The 19,594-nt window shown below is 51.0% G+C and overlaps 1 protein-coding gene across 11 annotated transcripts in view; it reads right to left on the reverse strand.

Moving 5' to 3' along the window:
* RYR1 (ryanodine receptor 1) overlaps window positions 1-19,594 on the reverse strand; it is a 1,215,008-nt gene that overhangs the window by 4,788 nt on the left and 1,190,626 nt on the right. The window lies entirely within an intron of this gene.

Genomic DNA, 19,594 nt, shown 5'->3' on the forward strand with positions numbered 1-19,594 from the left:
GGATTTCAGAAAGGAATATAGTGTCCATCTAATTAGCTTATAAACCGTCCTTTCAGTTTTCCCCTCGTCATAGTTACATTCAAGGAGCAACAGGTCAAACTTCCTTCACCTTTAGAACATGTACAGTACATGCAGCAACAATGTAAGGAGGATTAGCTCGACACCAAGGGAGGGGAGGCATAGACTTGGTTGTTTGCACCCGAGCCGTGTTCGAGGCATGTGGGCTGCTGAATTCATATCTGTGCATAGATCGCCGCCTAGTGTTGGGTCCGGATGATTGCACATTGTTGTCCTGGAAGAGTCTTCGAAGTATCACGAGATAGGTGGCTCCTCCCCTGGACTACAGTGCGCATGGGCATCGCCTCCATCCCCAGATTGTTTTTTTCCGCCATTGGGTTCGGATGTGTTTCGGTTCCCGCTGTTGGAATCGATAGTTGTTTAACTTTCCTTACTTGAGACCAAAAGGTCTTTAGGACTCGCGTCGGTATTGTCTATCGTTCGGGTTGGTTTATTCCTCGGCTCCGAACACTTGCTGCCCTTCCGCGTGCTGTCGGCGCGGACGGGCCTACACGACGCTCCAGAATACTTCAACATGGAAAGAACTCCGTTTAAGAGGTGCCCAGGGTGTGCCTCAAAGTATTCACACCTCGACGTGCACCCAGTGTGCAACAGATGCTTGTCGCCGGACCACGACGAGGCCAGGTGTATGGCCTGTTCCAAGTTCCGGTCGAAGAAGACTCTCAAGCTACGTCGGGCCGCAAGACTGCAGGCCCAGTTATCGGCACCCCCACCGGCAAACATCTTTGAAGAAGATGTTGAAGATGACACCATCCTTAATGTTTCGGACTCTAACCCGGCGTCGGAGGAAGAAGACTACGACGCGGGAGACGAAGAGTTCGAGGAAGTCGTCGAGGAGGTAGGGGACGACGACGGGGCCATTGCCACCGTAGAGGATAGCTCGGAAGAGGAGCATCCGCATACTGACTCCGGGGCCGAACCCCAGCATAAGGCCCAGGTCGAGGGATCGCCTTCGGGCCTTACCCAAGACCTCAATACTCGTCCCAAGGCCCCGCCTCCGGGCCCGGCCACGGACATTGGTGATGCGCCACTCCCGGTACAGAAACCGAAAGTGAAGGCATCGGGGTCCACACCATCTGTATCGAAACCGAAAGTGCAAGTCGCACTGGTGGGATCAAAGGCTCCAGAGGCCTCGGCGCCGAAGAAATACAAGATGGCCGCCGAGCTCAAGAGCCACGCCAAAATGGCCGATCCGAAGACCCCCGGGTCGAAGTGGAAGGCGAACACGCCCGACGCGGCTGCGTCGGCGCCAAAGCTGGTCGACGCTCTGAAGAGCCGCGTCGACGCCAAGAAGGTCGATGACCCTAAGAAAGCCTCGAAGAAGCATCAGGACGACCCCATGTCTCTGGCTGCACCGATCCCGGTCGACAAAGCAAAGGGAGGTGCTGTATCGGCTCCGAAGACTGCGCCTTCGGTCGCCGACCCGAATCCGGACTCGGAGGACTCGCTCGAGCCGGTCCGGCCCTCCCCCTCATTTACCAAGAAGGTCACGGAGTCCCTTCAGCGTATTCGGAAGGAGGCAGTGGCTCTCGAGCCGAAGGATGTGACGCCGAAGCCTCCCCAGAAACCGGCGAAGGCGCAAACGCCGATTCACTTCACGCTGCCGCCGAAGACGGCGCCGAAGGCTTTCGCTCCGAAACATGGGGCCGGGGTGCCCTTGAAGCTGGTGTCTACGCCGAAAGCATCCCTGGTAGTGCCGAAGCCACGGCACCAGCCACTAGCGGACGAGGAGTGTCGAGAGGTTGTCATCGATGCCAACACAGGCAAGCTCTCTCTCCTTAAAAGGAAGATCACCCCGGAGCCTGTGTTGGAGCATTTTCATATTCCCCTTAAAAAGAAGTTGGACTCTGCGGGTGCATCTGCCCCTATGGAGCCTGCATCTCCACAAGGTCTGGAGCTCTCAACCACTCACTCTAACGCTGGGGAGGGTGACGGGGACGAGGAGGAGGAGTACAATTATCCAGCGTACTCGGATCCAGAGGATGTCAATGAGCCATGGTCTGCTGGAGGCGACCCTGAGGACCCTCAGTCAGGACACGAGCCGCAGCTTTTTGCTGCGAAAACTTCCCCAACAGAGGACTCTGCAGCCTTCAACGCTCTCATTGAGAGAGCTGCGGCCAATCATGATGTCGACCTCCATGCGGACCCAGTGGATGTCGATTTTCTTTTTGACACTTTCTCAGTGGCTGAAAAGACTGTCAAGACATTGCCAATGCTCAAAGGAGTGCTAAAGCATGCGCCTGAGGTTTTCAGGGAGCCCACCCGGGCAAGAGTCATTAATCCTCGTATTGACAAAAAATACAAGGCAGCGCCCACTGATCCAACGTACATCAATGGACAGTTGCCACTGGACTCTTTGGTTGTCTCCAACGCACGTAAGCGGGCAAACTCACAGACCACGGGTGATGCTCCTCCCCCAGACAAAGAATCTAAGGTCTTTGAAGCTTCAGGGAAACGTATTGCTGCGCAGGCAGCTAATATGTGGCGCATTTCAAACACGCAGGCACCACTCGCACGCTACGATAGGGCGCACTATGACACCCTAGAAACCCTTCTACAGCACTTACCTGATCAGTACAAGGAGGGAGCTGAAATGTTGATTCAGGAGGGGAAGCTTATCACCAACGCTTCAATCAAGTGCGCACTGCACGTGGCTGATACCGCCTCCAGAGCTATAAATACTAGCGTGCTACTGCGTAGGCATGCATGGCTTAGAATATCAGGCTTTAAACCAGACATTCAGACTACCATCTTAAACCAAACAGTTAATCCAGACCACCTGTTTGGGCCAGAAGTGGATGCAACCCTTGAAAAAATGAAAAAAGACACTGACACTGCTAAATCTATGGGTGCCTTACAGTCCCAGCAGTTTCGGGGTGGTTCCTTTCGCCGCTCCAATAACAGAGGCACCTCAAGGGGTCAAGCGTCACAATCCACACAATACTTTAAAAGCAACACCCAATCCTCATACACCAACAAGGGTAGAGGGGGTTATTGGGGCAACAACGTCAAAGGCAGAGGACGTGGAAATAACAGCTCCAGGTCCTCCACCGCCAGCAAACAGTGACGCCTTGTCACTGCCCCACGACCACACAACACCAGTCGGGGGAAGACTCCAGCAGTTCCTGCCCGCGTGGAAATCCATCACCACGGACAGGTGGGTCAAATCTCTTATCCAATACGGTTATTGTCTGGAACTCACTTCCACTCCACCAAACATACCTCCAAGACACCGTCCTATGTCCGGCGAGCACTTGCACTTGTTGCAGCAGGAAGTCCAAGTCATGCTGCAAAAAGGGGCAATAGAGCTCGTTCCACTGCAAGAAAGGGGAACAGGGGTTTACTCTCTGTACTTTCTAATCCCCAAAAAGGACGGATCCCTCAGGCCCATCCTGGACCTCAGGCCCCTCAACTGGTACATTCTGTCAGAACATTTCCATATGCTCACGTTGCAGCAGGTTCTCCCGCTGCTTCGGCAAGGGGACTTCCTAGCTACTCTGGATCTCAAGGATGCATACTTTCACATTCCCCTGCATCCTTCACACAGGAAGTACCTAAGGTTCACCATTCAAGACCAGCACTACCAGTTCAGGGTTCTGCCTTTTGGAGTCACCACAGCGCCCAGGGTCTTTACGAAGTGCCTGGCGACCGTGGCGGCGCATCTAAGACGTCAAAACATCCACGTCTATCCCTATCTGGACGACTGGCTCATTCAGGCGAAGTCGGAACAACAGTGCGCCAACCACGTGTCCCGCACCATTCATCTCCTACACGATCTGGGATTCTCACTGAATTACCCAAAATCCCATCTCCAGCCCGCCCGCATACGGCAGTATTTGGGCGCGACAATAAACACTCTGGCGGCCACTGCGCAGCCAAATTCAGTGAGAGTCGCCAGTATCCAGACGCTGATCCAGAGATTCAGACCTCAGCACTCGCTTCCAGCGAAAGTGTTCATGCAGTTGATAGGCAGGATGGCCTCCTGCATCTCCATTGTCCCGCACGCGAGGTTACATATGCGTCCGCTTCAGGAGTGCCTGGCACGTCAGTGGACTCAGGCTCACGGGCAACTAACAGACCTAGTGTTGGTGAGCGGTCGGGCGTACAACTCTCTGCATTGGTGGAATCCACAAAACCTTTGCAAGGGCCGACCGTTCCAAGAGCCTGTGCCACAGATTATCCTTACGACGGACGCTTCTCTCCAGGGATGGGGAGCGCATGTACTCCACTACACAGTGCAGGGACTATGGACACTACAGCAAAGGAAGATGCACATCAATGTATTGGAACTGATGGCAATCTTCATGGCCTTAAAGGCATTCAAAGTACATCTGTGCAACAAGGTCGTGTTGATCCGGACGGACAACATGACGGCCATGTACTACATTCAGAAACAGGGGGGCACACACTCTCCGCAGCTGTCTCATCTGGCTCAGAGCATGTGGAAGTGGGCCATTCAGAGGAACATTTTCCTGATGGCAGAACATCTCCCAGGCAAAGACAATCAGATGGCGGACCTGCTCAGCAGGCACAGCCACCAAATGCACGAGTGGGAGATACATCCATCAGTACTCCAACCGTACTTCCAAAGGTGGGGTCATCCAGAGATAGACCTGTTCGCCACAAGGGAGAACGCAAAATGCCAAAGCTTCGCTGCCAGGTTCCCACACCCGCAATCGCAGGGCAATGCGATATGGATGAACTGGTCATGCAGATTTGCGTACGCTTTTCCCCCAGCACCTCTGATACCGCTGGTGGCGCGCAAGCTCAGGCAGCACTCGATGACTCTCATCCTGGTTGCTCCAACGTGGGCTCGCCAACCATGGTACACCACGTTTCTGGAACTTTCCGTGGTACCGCATCAAAGGCTTCATCTCACACCCAGCCTTCTGACGCAGAGCCATGGCGACATTCAGCACCCAGACCCGCAGCAGCTCAACCTGGCGATCTGGCTCCTGAAGTCCTAGAGTTTGGCTACCTCAATCTTCCCCCGGATTGCATGGACATCATTCGGGAGGCAAGAAAGCCCACTACTAGAGCATGTTATGCGGCTAAATGGAAGCGGTTTGTCATTTATTGTGCGAACCATGACATTAACCCGTTGGATGCTTCCATTCAGAACATCATCTGTTACCTGTTCCATCTGTGCCAATGCAATTTGGCGTATACTTCCATCTGCATTCACCTGTCTGCGATGGCCGCATACCTCCAGAATAGGCAACACCTTTCACTTTTCAAAGTGCCTGCTATCAAAGCATTTCTGGAAGGACTCAAAAGGGTCATTCCACCACGGACACCACCAGCTCCAGAATGGAACCTCAATGTGGTTCTTACAAGGCTGATGGGTCCTCCTTTTGAGCCACTACACTCTTGCGAGCTTCAGTTCCTGACTTGGAAAGTGGCTTTCTTAGTAGCAATTACATCGCTACGGAGGGTTAGCGAGTTGCAGGCCCTCACCATCCAAGAGCCTTTTTTCCAAGTCCATGCTAACAGGGTGGTGCTTCGCACTAACCCTAAATTTCTACCCAAGGTTGTGTCTCAATTCCACATGAACCAAACAATCGAGTTGCCAGTGTTTTTTCAAAATCCTGAGTCGCTGGCGGAGCGGATGCTCCACACCCTTGACGTTAAAAGGGCCCTAATGTATTACATTGACAGGACCAAGGATTTTAGAAAGACTAAGCAGCTTTTCGTTGCCTTTGCATCACACCACAAGGGTAACACTATTTCCAAGGCTGGTATTGCTAGGTGGATCGTGAAATGTATTCAGATCTGTTACGCAAAGGCTAAACGCACTCTTACAATTCCACTGAGAGCCCACTCCACCAGAAAGTTGGGGGCCTCTATGGCCTTCCTTGGAAACATTCCCTTAGAGGACATATGTAGAGCAGCCACATGGTCTACCACACATACATTTACTAAACATTACTGTGTAGACGTGCACTCTAAACAGCAGGCAGCTGTAGGGCAGGCTGTTCTCAAGACACTTTTCCAAACTGCTGCAGCTGGCACGGGCGGCCGCCGCTAATGGAGGGACTGCTATGTATTCTATGCACAGATATGAATTCAGCAGCCCACATGCCTCGAACTGCAAATGCTACTTACCAGTATGCATCTATTCTTGGCATGTAGGGCTGCTGACATTCATATCGCCCGCCCTCCTCGCCGGCGCCTGTAGCAGCTGCAGTATTCATGTATATGCTCATAGCATGGTCATCACTCACATAGTTCACTCCATCTCGGCCACAATGGCTAAAAACAATCTGGGGATGGAGGCGATGCCCATGCGCACTGTAGTCCAGGGGAGGAGCCACCTATCTCGTGATACTTCGAAGACTCTTCCAGGACAACAATGTGCAATCATCCGGACCCAACACTAGGCGGCGATCTATGCACAGATATGAATGTCAGCAGCCCTACATGCCAAGAACAGATGCATACTGGTAAGTAGCATTTGCATTCTGGAACACACTACCCACAACAAGGAAGTCAGTAGATCTCAGTAAAGTAAAATATAAGAACCAGATGTGGATTTTATGTCAAGGCTGGAGGCTCTGATAATGCGCAATCCTGCTTAAGGTACTTCCCTTCACACAGCACAATACGATGGCAACATTTATGACAGCTTATGTAGGGTTGGTTGTCTGTACAAGCATGACATAAAGAGTGGTTCTATTCGTATGATTTACTTTTGCGCTTCCGATTTGTTTGGTAAAGTATTCTTTCTTTTACAGTAGTGTTTAGTGTCAGTTTTATGACTGTTTTCAGTTTCGATGTGAATTTAACACTGTGTGTGCTTTCGATTTTGGAATGTTGTTTAGGGTTCTCAGAGCCTGGTTTTCCTGTGAGTAGAGGCCATAAGAGAATGTTCTGCAGTCGGTAGCTGTGGTATGAGATGGGTCGCTGGTGTTCGTTTGTAGGTGTGTGTGACTGTGTTTGTACCCAATGAGGTCAAGCCGGAGTGGAGAGCGAGTTGGGTCATTGCTGTCTTTTGGGTAGGGTTAGGCACAGGCACAAGCCTTTTTAGGTCTCGCCTGTTGTCGATGCGCATGCGCATCGAGCAAAGCGAGACTATTGCGAGTTATCCACACTTTATCTGCACTGCAAGGAATCGTGGCGATTCCTTGCAGTGCCCGTGAGTTTTAAGGTCAATGCGCATGCGCATTAAGCTTATGCGCATGCGCATTGACCTTAAAAGTCACGGGCGCGTGCACGTCCGTCTCCTAACAACACACACACACCCTCTCCCCCGCTCCGCCCCCTCCCGCCGTGTCGCATTTCTCTTTCTCCTCCCCCTCCCCTCTCTCCCCTCCGTCTCGGTTCACACACACCCTCTCCCCCGCTCCGCCCCCTCCCCGCCAACACCGCCTCGCGAGCTCGTCATTCCAAACCCGCCCTCCCCCGCCTGAGAACGGCATGGCACAGTGGTAAACAGAATACCCAGTAACACGTATTCATGCTCGGGCGGCACTTCCTCCATGTTCACCACCCAAACACATCCTGATGGGGCCCTTAACCAGAAGGCATCAACAATCTTTCCTTTCTGCTTCCAACGCCAATTGCACCTACAACGAATCCGGATCTTGCATAAGGTCCCCCCGCCCCTCCCCCTCTGCTCTCAATACCTCAATCCAGAGCGCCATTTAAGTCCGCCATAATAAGCCGTGCTGCGCTTACTGGGTCAAGGGAAAAAGCACAAAGATGCCTTGTTTGTTTCGCTCCGAGGGACAGGGAGCCGCCACAGAGACCAGAACCAGCGTCAGAGAAGGAAAGCCTTCCAGATCTTCAACCATGGTAGTCGATTCACCGATGCTGTACACACGTCCCTAACAACGTCATTTCAGGCGGACACCATCATACATGACAGCACCAAAACAAAAGAGAAGGCAGCATTCGTTGTCCCGCTAAGCACCACCTTTTGTCCGTCCAGGCAGCCGCTCAATGCAAACACCTCCCAGTGCCATGTAAAGCCACCCCCAACAACACAAAGGAAAACCCGGATATACAAGCAGAATCCACTGTGAGACACTGGCCTGCCCGCCCATGTGACACATCAGCAGCCCAACATCAAACAAACGCCAGAACACGTCAGACAGCCCACAGATGATTAAACACAACTGATTTATCTGCACGTCATGCAAGGCCATCGCAACATAACGCCCTTCGGCCCACACACACATCTATCTAACCCCAGTGCTTAATTCGATTATAAAAATTGAAAGTGTAACTCCAAAAGTTTTTCTTAAGAGATCGCTGCTTAATACCAAGGCTGCTTACTCTGGATTCTACCTCACGCCTCTTCCTTCCACTCCTGTGACGATCTCAATCGTGCAGGGTTTGCCATTTTTGCTTTCTTTGTTTTCTGCATTTCTGACTCCTGCTCTGGGTCAAAGTCTGATGACAGAACCTCAACCCCTCACCCTCAATCCCTCACCCACACTCACCCACACTCACCCTCACCCACCCTCACCCACCCTCACTCACCCTCACTCACCCTCACTCACCCTCACCCTCACTCACCCTCACTCACCCTCACCCTCACTCACCCTCACCCTCAACCCCTCACTCACCCTCACTCACCCTCACTCACCCTCAACCCCTCACCCTCACCCACCCTCAACCCCTCACCCACCCTCAACCCCTCACCCTCACTCACCCTCAACCCCTCACTCACCCTCAACCCCTCACTCACCCTCACTCACCCTCAACTCCTCACCCACCCTCAACCCCTCACCCTCACTCACCCTCAACCCCTCACTCACCCTCACTCACCCTCAACCCCTCACTCACCCTCACTCACCCTCAACCCCTCACTCACCCTCACTCACCCTCACTCACCCTCACTCACCCTCACCCACCCTCACCCTCTCACTCACCCTCACTCACCCTCAACCCCTCACCCTCACCCACCCTCAACCCCTCACCCACCCTCAACCCCTCACCCTCACTCACCCTCAACCCCTCACTCACCCTCACTCACCCTCAACCCCTCACTCACCCTCACTCACCCTCAACTCCTCACCCACCCTCAACCCCTCACCCTCACTCACCCTCAACCCCTCACTCACCCTCACTCACCCTCAACCCCTCACTCACCCTCACTCACCCTCAACCCCTCACTCACCCTCACCCTCACTCACCCTCACCCTCAACCCCTCACTCCCCCTCACTCACCCTCACCCTCACTCACCCTCAACCCCTCACCCACCCTCAACCCCTCACCCACCCTCAACCCCTCACCCTCACTCACCCTCAACCCCTCACCCTCACTCACCCTCAACGCCTCACTCACCCTCACTCACCCTCAACCCCTCACTCACCCTCAACCCCTCACTCACCCTCACTCACCCTCACCCTCAACCCCTCACTCACCCTCACTCACCCTCAACCCCTCTCACCCTCACTCACCCTCAACCTCACCCTCACTCACCCTCACCCTCACCCTCAACCCCTCACTCCCCCTCACTCACCCTCACCCTCACTCACCCTCAACCCCTCACCCACCCTCAACCCCTCACCCACCCTCAACCCCTCACCCTCACTCACCCTCAACCCCTCACCCTCACTCACCCTCAACGCCTCACTCACCCTCACTCACCCTCAACCCCTCACTCACCCTCAACCCCTCACTCACCCTCACTCACCCTCACCCTCAACCCCTCACTCACCCTCACTCACCCTCAACCCCTCACCCTCACTCACCCTCAACCTCATGCTAAAGATTTACAAAAAAACCCATAAACAATTCTAAAAGCACTAACTCTAATGCTGCGAGACCTATTGCATTTCTAATGCTTGTTAGAGATGCAATTGCATCGTTGGGTGAGACACACAAGTACATCAGTAAACCAGAGAGAGGACTATTAGGCTTTGATCCCATTGGCCATTTTGAACAGAACGATTCCTACCCTGTGACCAGCCATTGTACTATGGGCACAGTTTACAGTTCTTTGGTGCATCGTTTACCTCAGGGAACTGACACAGCTGAGAGATTGAAGTAGACACATTTTGAGGGATGGTTCTAAATTTTGTTACTTTTCTGTCATTTCACATACAAATTTGGGTTATGATTTTTTGGGAGGATGTCTTAGTGCTACAGGATTCTCATAATCTGGATGTGGATTTGCTTGATGACAGTGTAGGAGATAATGTTGTAGGTAAGTATGTAATTAGGGAACCCAAGGATAGAGAAATGTTTAGGACTGGGAGATCCATCATCACTAGCCTAGAGATTGGTAGCCAGTGGATCATGTGGCCAAATATTTATGTTCAAGATTAGAAATCCTTTGGAGGCAAAGGAAGGATATGTTCTCATTCTCGAAAACTCAAAGTTTTTAACTGCAGATAAAGTGTGCCATTCTACAAAGTTCGATTCAAAAGCGGCAAGACATATGCTAAAATCTTGGTATGGACCCTAAGAAAGGGTTGGAAAAGTCATTGAATTATGACAGAACAAATTGTTGGATGTTATTAGTACAGTCTCCCACATATTTGATATGACAGAGGAGACTGTATGTAAAGGTAGCTCCATTAGTATTGACAGTTTTTGAGGGTAGATGTAGCGTTAGAGGCTGGATACAGTATGCTTAATTGGTAACACTAATTCTGCTATTGCAACAAAGGAGGAAGCCAATACTTATGAGCAATGATGCAAAGCTAGTGGATATGGCCATCCAGGAGTATGGTCCTAAGGGTTGTATGACATTACAACGCATGCTTTTACTACGCATGCCTTTACATCGCAAGTTTTACAACGCATGCTGTTACAACGCATAGTGTTGAGGGGTGCTGGATAGTGAATAGTTTAACTTACTATTCCAACTCCAGTCCCCGTGGATAGTAGGGAAGGTGTTGGATAGTAAATTAAATCTATTCCCTATCCTAGAGCGCCCCCAGCGCAATGCGTTGTAATGACAGGCGTTGTATAACTTGCGATGTAAAGGCATGCGTCGTAAAAGTTGCGTTGAAAAGGATGTTCCCCGGTCCTAAGGCACAAGATATATTTAAAGACATTTTCCATTTCAAGAGTTATGGAAGTATGTGGCCACTTTCACTAACTGGCTGCTATGAGAAAGGTCTTTTCAGGAAGTGTTTTTTTATTGGTAGGACCTAGAGAGGTCACTTTCCATGTCATGGCTAATACAAACGTAGAGGTGTTTAGCAAGCACAGCAATTCTATGAAAGAGAAATTTCAGGAAGTTTACAGGCTGCCACTAGCTTCAACAGTCAATGAGGGAGAGGACCCAAGGACCTAGAGCGAATAGTTGTGACCGAGGATAAATTCAGATAGTATTTCAGGTGAGTGAGTAAGAAAACAAGTTACTTACCTGTAACTTTGGTTCCCCAGTATTGGTAACTTTCATAGATTCCCATAGCTTGTATCATTCCCCGTCGCCGGAATGGGTGTCTCGGTAACAAAAATAACTTAGCAGTAGGTACAAAGGAGAAAGAAAAAGGCCTGGGCCTCATTCCCTTTTGTAGTATATCCACCTCTTTTTGCAAAAGAGACCAAAGCTAAGCTTCAGCCAATCACCCATAGAACCCTCCTAAAGGAACCTCAGAGCCTCAGATTTTCGTAGCCGATTTGTAACAGTAACTACATCTGCTGAAGGCTGAGCTTTCCCAGGGCAGGAGGGTGGGCGCATGGGAATCTATGAAAGTTACCAATACTGAGGAACCAAAGTTACAGGTAAGTAACTTGTTTTCTTGCCCCAGTATTGGAACTTTCATAGATTCCCATAGCTTGTATCAGAGTAGCTAGCAGTAAGCAATAAAGCACATTTTGTGACAAAAATAAAGACATGTCAGTATCCGTACTTTCATAAGAGAATAAGTAAACCACATGTTGAAATAACAATCCGTACTAACAGTAAATACAAAATGTGCAGAAATAGGAAGGAAGCATAGTATGGAAAGCTCACCAATGAGTGGAAGAGGTTCCTCAGGACTGCCTGGCCCACAGCTGTGTCTTCCTGTGTCAAGGATTCCAAGCAGTAATGCTTCGTAAAGGTGTGCGCGCTGCTCCAAGTCGCAGCTCTGCAAATGTCTCTGATGTGTACTCCCGCAAAGAGAGCTGTAGAGGAAGCCATGGATCTTGTGGAGTGTGCTCTGATCCTGCTGTCTAGCAGCTTACCCGCTGTAGAGTGGCAGTATAGAATGGCACTGGAGATCCATCTCGCAATACTCTGCTTTGACAGTGGAAGACCCTTGCGAGGACCACCAAAAGCGATGAATAATTGAGAAGACTTATGAAACCCTGTGGTGCGATCTAAATAAAATTTCAAGCACCACTGCACATCCAGAGAATGGAGTGACCTCTCCGCTGTTGTGGAATGGTGAGGATAGAAAGACTTGAGAATCACAGGTTCATTCAGATGAAAGTCTGAAGGCACTTTTGGTATGAACCTCGGATTAGTTCTTAAAATCACAGTATTTCTCTTGAACTGGAGAAAAGGTTCCTCTATTGTGAGAGCCTGCAATTCCCCAATGCGTCTTGCCGATGTGAGAGCAAGAAGAAGAGCCAATTTCCAAGAAAGAAATTTCATGTGTGACTGATGAATCGGTTCAAAGGGATTTTTCATGAGCTGTAGAGAACCAAATTCAAATGCCATGTAGGAGGCGGAGGCCTCACCGGGGGAAAGACTTGAAATAAGCCCTTGAGAAACTGCTTAATAATCCTGGATGACCAGAGAGAAGGTCCAAATGCAGTGCGTCTGTAGCGAGAGATTGCTGCCAAGTGAACCTTTATGGATGAATGAGCCAATCCTGCCTTAGCCAAGGACAAGAGATAAGGTAGAATTTGATGAGGCTGAGAAGAGAAAGGGTCCACACTATCCTTCCGGCACCAAATGCTAAATCTTTTCCATTTCAAACGGTAAGTCTTGTTAGTGGAAGGGGCTCTAGCTTGAGACAGAACTTCTTTTATCTCATTTGAGATGGGAAGGTTTATGAATTTTCGCTGCTCAGGAGCCATGCTGTCAGGTGTAAAGAACGTGGGTCCGGATGCCAAATCTGCCCGTGAGACATCGTGAGACGATCCGGAGTCGCCCGTAAAGGAAGTGGAGGAACCAGAGACAGAAGGTGTAGCTCCGTGAACCAGTACTGCCTCGGCCAAGCAGGAGCTATTAAAATCATCTTGCACAGTTCCGCCTTGATCTTCCTGAGCAGCCCGGGAATCACCGGAATGGGGGGAAAGGCGTACACAATGCTCTTGACCAAGCTATCGAAAGCGCATTCCCTAATGATCCTCGATGGTAAAGCTTGCTTGCGTAAAACTGGCATTTTTTGTTGATCGGGTGGCAAAGAGATCTATTGAAGATTTGCCCCGCCGATGAAAAATGTCGTCCAGTATCGTCTGGTTCAGTTCCCATTAGTGGCTGACTGATGACAGCCCCCTGAGTCTGTCGCCTTTTTGTTTAGTACTCCTGGTAGATGTTCTGCCTGCAGCGATATTCCGTATAGAATAGCCCACTCCCAAATGTACTGGGCCTCTTGAGATCTGGTACCCCCTTCCTTGTTTATGTAGTGCATGGCCGTGGTGTTGTCCATGCGGACGAGAACCGCTGACCCCTGCAGCTGTGGGAGAAACGCCTGTAGTGCCAGCCTGATTGCCCTGAGTTCCAGGAGGTTGATGTGAACATGACGGTGCTGGGGCAACCAATGCCCGCTGAAATGAAGATACTGAAGCACCGCACTTAAGCCCTCCAGTGAAGCATCTGTCGTTACCACTTGAGGAGCCGGATTGCTTACGAAAGATAGACCTCGGGAAAGGTTTTCTTGCCTCGTCCACAACAAGGCTGCTTTTTTCATTGCCACAGTAATCATCACCTTGTCGTCGAACGAGCCATGAACTTGCCTCCATTGTCTGTCTAGCTGTTCCTGAAGAGATCGCATCCGCAATCTGCAGTGAGGTATCAGAGGAATGCATGAAGAGATCACTCCCAGAAGGGATTTGTAACGGCGTAATGAAAGACCCTTTTTTTTCTCAATAACAGCGCCCTGGATTTCAGTTTTTCCTGCCTTTCTAGGGATGGAAAGGCTTTGTTGAGAGTTGTGTCCAAGATGGCTCTCAGGAAACGCGCTGTCTCGGACGGGAATAGAGATGACTTCCCTCTGTTGAGAGTAAGACCCAAATTCTGGAATAGGTTTGTATATGCGTTGACTGCTTCTCTCGCAGCCTCCCTGGACGGGGCCTTCAGCAACCAGTAGTCCAGGTATGGGAAGACCTGCAGAACAAGTTACTTGCCTTCGGTAACGATATATCTGTAAGAAACAGTAGTTCGTATTAGATTCCTTACCTTAGAATATCCTCAGGCGTCAGACTGGATCCGGAAATTTTTGCGTAGCAGTACCCTTGCGCGTTGGTAGGCGTCGTCTGAGGCTCCGTCGTCGGAGTCGTGGGCGCTGTGAGGACGTCGTCGGAGTACTTAGACCCCGCCTCCGCGCGCTGACGTCAATTCTTAGACACAGCTTTTCCGCGCCAGAAACGCAGAGCCATGTTAAAAACCAACACTGGTGCCATTGAAACTAGGGCCCTGAAAGGGGATGACCTTAACCCTAGATATCGGTTCGCAGAACGGGGAGGATGGGTGGGGCGGTAAGGAATCTAATACTAACTACTGTTTCTTACAGATATATCGTTACCATAGGTAAGTAACTTGTTCATCTGAAAGAAACAGGTTAGTATTAGATTCCTTACCTTAGAATAGATACCCCAGCAATACCAACCCCGGAGGTGGGTCTGCGAACCAATAATCACACCAGAAAGTCCTGGTGGACGGAACGGCCAAAGAAGCCATCCCTCCGGACTTGGCTGTCCAGGCAGTAGTGTCTTGCAAACGTGTGCAGCGATCTCTACGTAGCTGCCTGACAGATTTCCTGCAAGGGGACTCCCCGGCCCAGGGCAGTGGTAGCCGCCGTGGCCCGAGTGGAATGGGCTCTCAGCCCAACAGGAGGCTCCTTCTTAGCCAAGGAGTAATACAAGACGATCCACCGAGAGATGGTCCGTTTGTGCACCGCCCATCCCTCCTTAGCGTCCACGTAACTAACAAAGAGTTGGTCATCCACCCGGAACTGGCGTGTGCGATCCAAATAGAAAGAGAGCGTACGTTTTGGGTCCAGACGGTGGAGCCGCTCTTCCTCTTTAGAGGGATGTGGAGGCGGAAAGAAGGAAGGCAGGGTGATAGACTGCCCGATGTGGAAGGCCGTGACAACCTTGGGCAGGAAAGAAGGTCTAGTCCGCAACACAACCTTGTCCGGATGGACAGAAAGTAAAGGAGGTTTGGATGAAAGAGCCTGGAGCTCACTCACTCTCCTGGCAGAGGTGATAGCAACCAGGAAAGCAGTCTTCAGAGTAAGAAGGCGGAGAGGACAGTTGTGAAGTGGCTCAAAGGGAGCGCACATCAAATAAGTAAGAACCAGGTTTAAGTCCCACTGAGGCATCACAAACGGAACATGTGGAAACGTGTGTGTGATGCCTTTCAGAAAACGAGTTACAATAGGGGACTTGAACAAAGATGGTTGATCAGGCAGCCTTAGAAAGGCTGAAAGGGCAGAAAGGTAGCCCTTGATAGTACCCAGAGCAGAGCCCTGCTGGGCAAGAGAAAGAAGGAAGAGAAGAACCTCAGAAAGAGGGGCAGAGAGAGGATCCACAGCCTTTGCTGTGCACCATGCCACAAATCTGTTCCACCTGCAGGCGTATACTGACTTTGTGGAGGGATGCCTGGCTGCCAGAATGCTATTACAGACTTCAGGAGGCAAGTCAAATGGCCTCAACTGTCGCCGCTCAAGCATGGAGGTGGATACTGGACAGGTTCGGGTGGAGGACCGTCCTCTGCTGCTGCGACAGAAGGTCCTCCTGAAGAGGCAGATGAACCGGGGGATCGACTGACATACTGAGTAGCTCGGGATACCAGTACCTTCGTGCCCAGTCCGGAGCCACAAGGATGGCTTGGGCCCAATTGCGTTTGATCTTCTTCAGCACTCTGGGCAGACGTGGTATAGGCGGAAAGGCGTACAACAGACCTCAACTCGACTCGCAACGAAAAGCGTCTCCGAGCGAGTGCCGCCTTGGAAATTCCAACGTGCAGAACTGATGACATTGCGCGTTCTCTTCGGTGGCGAATAGATCTAAACAAGGCTCTCCCCACTCCAGAAAGAGACCTTGCGCCACGTCCGAGTTCAGACGCCATTCGTGATCCATCATGCACCGGCGGCTGAGTTCGTCCGCCCTGGCGTTCAGAGAACCTGCCAGGTGTTGAACCACCAGGGTCACGCCCTGATGTTCCAGCCACTGCCAGACCCCACGACCCCACCCCGCCCTGTTTGTTGCAGTACCACATGGCGGTGGTGTTGTCTGTGAACACCTGCACTACACTCCCCCGGACAGAGGAGAGGAATGCCTTCAGTGCAAGACGAATCGCCCGCAGCTCCAGAAGGTTGATGTGGAGCCGGGACTCCGCCGGAGACCAGAGACCTCTGATCTCCGCCTCTCCCATGTGACCTCCCCAGCCCTGGAGGGACACGTTCGTCACAACTACTTGCTCCGGTTGGGGTAGGGAGAGGGATCGGCCGCTTACCCAATCGCGGTCCGTAAGCCACCATTGCAGCTGTCGCGCAGTGCCTTCCGAGATCAGGACATGGTCAGACAGGTTGCCCTGATGATGGGCCCACTGAAACTTCAGGTCCCACTGCAGAGCCCGCATCCGCCATCGGGCGTGATGCACCAGAAGGATGCAGGAGGCCATCAGCCCCAGAAGCCGCAGTGTCAACCTGACCGAGACTCGGGATAAAGGCTGAAAGATTGGAATCAGAGCCTGAATTCTCCGAACCCGCTGCTCGGGGGGATAAACAAGAAACTGCGCCGAGTCGAGAACCGCTCCGATGAAGAGGAGCTTTTGAGAGGGACACAGGTGTGACTTCGGCACATTGATGGAGAACCCCAGCAGGTGCAGGAGGTCTGCCGTCATCTGGAGGTGGCTGACGACTGTCTGGGGCGAGCCCGCCTTCAACAACCAGTCGTCGAGGTAGGGGAAGACTGAAACCCCTAACCTGCGCAGATGAGCTGCGACCACCGCCATCACCTTCGTGAACACCCGTGGGGCGCTGGTAAGGCCGAAGGGGAGCACGGTAAACTGAAAATGCTCGTGGCCTACCATGAACCGCAGGTAACGCCGGTGAGCTGGCAGGACTGGGATGTGGAAATACACGTCCTGCAAGTCCAATGCCACCATCCAGTCTCCTGGGTCCAGGGCAGCTAAGACCTGAGCCAGTGTCAGCATCTTGAACTTCTCCTTCCTGAGGAAGCCGTTGACGTTCCGTAGATCAAAGATAGGGCGTAGGCCCCTTTTGCCCTTCTTGGGTACCAGGAGGTAGTGGGAGTAGCAACCACACCCTACTTCTGGCCCAGGAACGCGCTCGATGGCCCCCTTGGCCAAAAGGGCCGTAACTTCCTCCTGCAGAAGTCGCAAATGATCCGCTGACACGCGGTGGAATTACGGCGGCATGGCTGGAGGAATCGTCTCGAAGGGAAGGGAGTAGCCCCTCGGGACGCTTTGCAGCACCCACCTGTCCGATGTGACAGTGCGCCAGTGGAAGTGGTGATGGCGAATCCTGCCCCCCACTGGCGTCACATGGGCATAAAAGCACAGACTAGGAGGGTTTTGAGGCAGATGCTGCAAGGGTAGGTGTGGACTGGCCTCGCCGTTGTTCCCGACCGCCGCCACAGCGGTTTTCACGGCCGCCACCGCGTTGATAATTAGTCTGCGGTGCGTTATGTTATGTTATGCTATGTTATGTGTGAATACTTGTATAGCGCACTGTCGCTCCAAGGAGCATCCTGGCGCTCTGACTCCATTACTGATTAGATGGTATGCTTTTTCTTGTTTGTCGATGCTTTGTAAACAGAAAGGTCAGACAAGTGATTTGCAAACTGAGTCGGCTAGCCCGTAGATCCATGTTTTAAGGGATTTTTTAAATGTCTGCTCAGAAGTAATTGTGCGAAGGTGTGAGGGCAGTTTGTTCCATGCTTTGGCTCCTATGACTGCCAGACATTTTCCTCCCTTTGTGGCCGATCTGAACTTGGGGACAGTCATCAAGTTGGCAGATGCTGACCTAAGTTCTCTTGTAGGATGGTATCTGTTAAACTTATTATAGAGATATTGTGGTCCACGCTTGTGGAAAGCCCTAAAGGTGATCACGAGGACTTTAAACAGAATGCGCTTCTGAATAGGGAGCCAGTACAGCATGTCCAAAGCGGCCAATGCTGATGATTTTCTGGGCCACCTTAGAACCAGCCGCGCCACTGAATTCTGTACTATCTGTAGTTTATGCAGGGTAGATTTTGCCACCCCTGCACACAGATTGTTACAGTAATCTATCCTTGATGTTATCAATGCAATTGCTACAGTACGGCGGGCTGATAGAGGCAGAAAATCAAAAAAAATTCTGAGACCTTTTATGATATTGAAACATAGACCGGCAACTTCTCTCGTTTGTTGTTTGAAGGAGAGCATCTCATCAAATTTTATTCCCAGATTCCGTGTTGCAGTGATGGTGTTTGGTGGGGCTTCCGCATCAGGTGGCCAACAGGTGTGCAGGGAGAAAAAGTTGTTTTTCCCAAATGGTAAAATCTCTGTTTTAGCAGAGTTGCATTTGGGGTGATTATTGTGCATCCAGTTGAAAGTTGCAGTCAGACACTCTTTCAGGACCTGTTTGGCTTTTTCTGAGTTTTCATCTAGAACAAGGACTAATTGAGTGTCGTCTGCGTAAGCTATAGTGCTGATGTCATAGGATGCAATAAGGTTGATCAGGGGAGCCATGTAAAGGTTGAACAAGGTAGGGCTCAAACTTGAGCCCTGGGGCACCCCTGAACCAATCTTCTTCTCTTCCGAGTGGAATTGTCTAAGCATGGTTATCTGTCTTCTGTTCAACAGGAAGTTTTTAAACCATTTGAACACGGTGCCCCTTATGCCTGCCTTAATTAGGCGATGTAATAAAATGGCATGGGTCACCGTGTCAAATGCTGCAGATAGATCTAAGAGGATTAAAACTGCCCTCTTCCCTAGATCCAGTGCAGCTGTTATGGTTTCCGTAGTTGACAGAAGTGCCGATTCTGTAGAATGGCTTGCTCTAAATCCTGCCTGGTTTGGATGAAGGATGTTATTTTCTTCCAAAAATGTTGAAAGCTGCTTATTAACAAAAGGTTTCCGCACATTTACATATGGTAGGGAGTTGAGAGATTGGCCGCAAGTTGGATAGAACTGATGGATCATGCAGGGTCTTTTTTTGCAGTGGTTTGACTATTGCGGTTTTCCATGAGGTAGGAACCTCTCCAGTTTGGAGCGATGTGTTAAAAATGGTATTAATCACGGGGTTAACTTCCTCTTTAATTGCCTGAAGCAATGAGGGGGGAAAGGGATCAAGTGGCGAGCCAGATTTAATTTTTTAAATGATTTGCGAAGAGTCTGCAAGACTAATCGTAGCAAAAGTATGCCAATTGACTGACCCAGACTTATTA

Source organism: Lissotriton vulgaris, chromosome 9 (assembly GCF_964263255.1).
Source record: "Lissotriton vulgaris chromosome 9, aLisVul1.2, whole genome shotgun sequence".
NCBI lineage: Eukaryota > Metazoa > Chordata > Amphibia > Caudata > Salamandridae > Lissotriton > Lissotriton vulgaris.